The sequence below is a fragment of the Pan troglodytes genome, chromosome 19 (assembly GCF_028858775.2).
Source record: "Pan troglodytes isolate AG18354 chromosome 19, NHGRI_mPanTro3-v2.0_pri, whole genome shotgun sequence".
Lineage (NCBI taxonomy): Eukaryota > Metazoa > Chordata > Mammalia > Primates > Hominidae > Pan > Pan troglodytes.
The window spans coordinates 98,456,856-98,460,103 of NC_072417.2; positions in this window are offsets into that span (position 1 = coordinate 98,456,856).

Here is a 3,248-nt window from a genome sequence, read left to right on the forward strand (position 1 = left end):
TGTAGATATTTCCATGTTTATACATATTGCTGTGTGGCTATTTTCATGTTTATAGAAATAGCGATGTACGTATTTCCATGTTTATAGAGATGGCTGTGTAGATATTTCCATGTTTACACAGATGACTGTGTAGGTATTTCCATGTATATCCAGAAGGCAGTGTTGATATTTCAATGTTTATAGAGATAGCAGTTTAGTTATTTCCATGTTTATACAGATGGCAGTGTAGATATTTCCATGTTTATACAGAAGGCGGTGAAGATATTTCCATGTTTTTAGGGATAGCCATGTAGATATTTCCATGTTTATACAGATAGCGGTGTTGACATTTCCATGTTTGTAGAGATAGCGGTGTAGATATTTCCATATTTATGCAGATAGCGGAGTAGATATTTCCATGTTTATACAGATAGCAGTGTAGATATTAACATGTTGATACAGATAGCGGTGTAGATATATCCATGTTTATACAGATTGTGGTGTAGATATTTCCATGTTTATACAGATAGCGGTGTAGATATTTCCAGGTTTATACAGATAGTGGTGTAGATATTTCCATGTTTACAGAGACAGAGGTGTAGATATTTCCATATTCACACAGATTGCTGTGTACATATTTCCATATTTAAACCGACAGCTCTGAAGATATTCCCATGTTTACACAGATACTTTTGTAGATGTTTCCATGTTTATAGAGATTGCAGTGTAGATATTTCCATGTTTATAAAGATAGCGGTGTAGATATTTCCATGTTTATGCAGATAGCGGTGGAGATATTTCCATGTTTATATAGATAGCGCTGTAGATATTTGCTTGTTTATACAGACAGCGTTGTAGATATTTCCATGTTTATACAGATAGCGGTGTAGATATTTCCATGTTTGTAGAGATAGCGGAGGAGATATTTCCATGTTTTTACAGATAGCAATGTAAATATTTGAATGTTTATACAGATAGCGGTCTAGATATTTCCATGTTTATAGATAACGGTGTAGATATTTCCATTTTTATACACATTGCGGTGTAGTTATTTCCATGTTTATACAGATGACTGTGTACATATTTCCATGTTTATACAGATGGCGGTGTAGATATTTCCATGTTTCTACAGATAGCGGTCTAGATATTTCCATGTTTATACAGATAGCGGTGTAGATATTTCCATGTTTCTACAGATAGCGGTGTAGATATTTCCATGTTTATACATATAGCGGTGGACATATTTTCAAGTTTATACAGATAGCGGTGGACATATTTTCATGTTTATAGAGATGGCAGTGTAGATATTTCCAAGTTTATAAAGATAGCGGTGTCGATATTTCCGTGTTTATACAGATAGCGGTGCAGGTATTCCCATGTTTGTAGAGACAGCGGTGTAGATATTTCCATGTTTTTACAGATGGGGGTGTAGATATTTCCATGTTTATACAGATGACTGTGTAGATATTTCCATGTTTTTTACAGATGGCGGTGTAAATATTTCCATGTTACGCAGATAGCGGTGTGGATATTTCCATGTTTATACAGACAGCGATGTGGATATTTCCATGTTTATAGAGATGGCTGTGTAGATATTTCCATGTTTAAACAGATTGCAGTGTAGATATTTCAATGTTTATACAGATAGTGGGGTAGATATTTCCATGTTTATACAGATGACTGTGTAGGTATTTCCATCTTTATACATATGGCGGTGTAGATATTTCCATGTTTAGAGAGATAGCCATGAAGATATTTCCATGTTTATACAGACAGTGGTGTAGACATTTCCATGTTTATAGAGATAGCGGTGTAGATATTTCCATAGTTATACAGATAGCGGTGTAGATATTTCCATGTTTATACAGATAGCGGTGTAGATGTTTCCATGTTTATACAGATAGCGGTGTAGGTATATCCATCTTTATACAGATCGTGGTGTATATATTTCCATGTTTATACAGATAGCGGTGTAGATATTTCCATGTTTATACAGATAGCGGTGTAGATATTTCCATGTTTATACAGATAGCGGTGTAGATATATCCATGTATATACAGATTGCGGTGTAGATATTTCCATGTTTACACAGATTGCGGTGTAGATATTTCCATGTTTATAAAGATAGCGGTGTATATATTTCTATGTTTACACAGATAGCGGTGGAAATATTTCCATGTTTATACAGATAACGATGTAAATATTTCCATGTTTATACAGATAGCGGAGAAGATATATCCATGTTTATACAGATAGCAGTGTAGACATTTCCATGTTTATACAGATAGCGGTGTAGATATTTCCATGTTTATACAGATAGCGGTGGAGATATTTCCATGATTAGACAGATAGCGGTGGAGATATTTCAATGTTTATACAGATGACTGTGTAGATATTTCCATTTGTATACAGATGGCAGTGTAGATATTTCCATGTTTATACAGATTGCTGTGTGGCTATTTTCATGTTTATAGAAATAGCGATGTAGGTATTTCCATGTTTATAGAGATGGCTGTGTAGATATTTCCATGTTTACACAGATGACTGTGTAGGTATTTCCATGTATATCCTGAAGGCAGTGTTGATATTTCAATGTTTATAGAGATAGCAGTTTAGTTATTTCCATGTTTATACAGGTGGCAGTGTAGATATTTCCATGTTTATACAGAAGGCAGTGAAGATATTTCCATGTTTTTAGGGATAGCCATGTAGATATTTCCATGTTTATACAGATAGCGGTGTTGACATTTCCATGTTTGTAGAGATAGCGGTGTAGATATTTCCATATTTATGCAGATAACGGAGTAGATATTTCCATGTTTATACAGATAGCAGTGTAGATATTAACATGTTCATACAGATAGCGGTGTAGATATATCCATGTTTATACAGATTGTGGTGTAGATATTTCCATGTTTATACAGATAGCGGTGTAGATATTTCCAGGTTTATACAGATAGTGGTGTAGATATTTCCATGTTTACAGAGACAGAGGTGTAGATATTTCCATATTCACACAGATTGCTGTGTACATATTTCCATATTTAAACCGACAGCTCTGAAGATATTCCCATGTTTACACAGATACTGTTGTAGATGTTTCCATGTTTATAGAGATTGCAGTGTAGATATTTCCATGTTTATAAAGATAGCGGTGTAGATATTTCCATGTTTATGCAGATAGCGGTGGAGATATTTCCATGTTTATATAGATAGCGCTGTAGATATTTGCTTGTTTATACAGACAGCGGTGTAGATATTTCCATGTT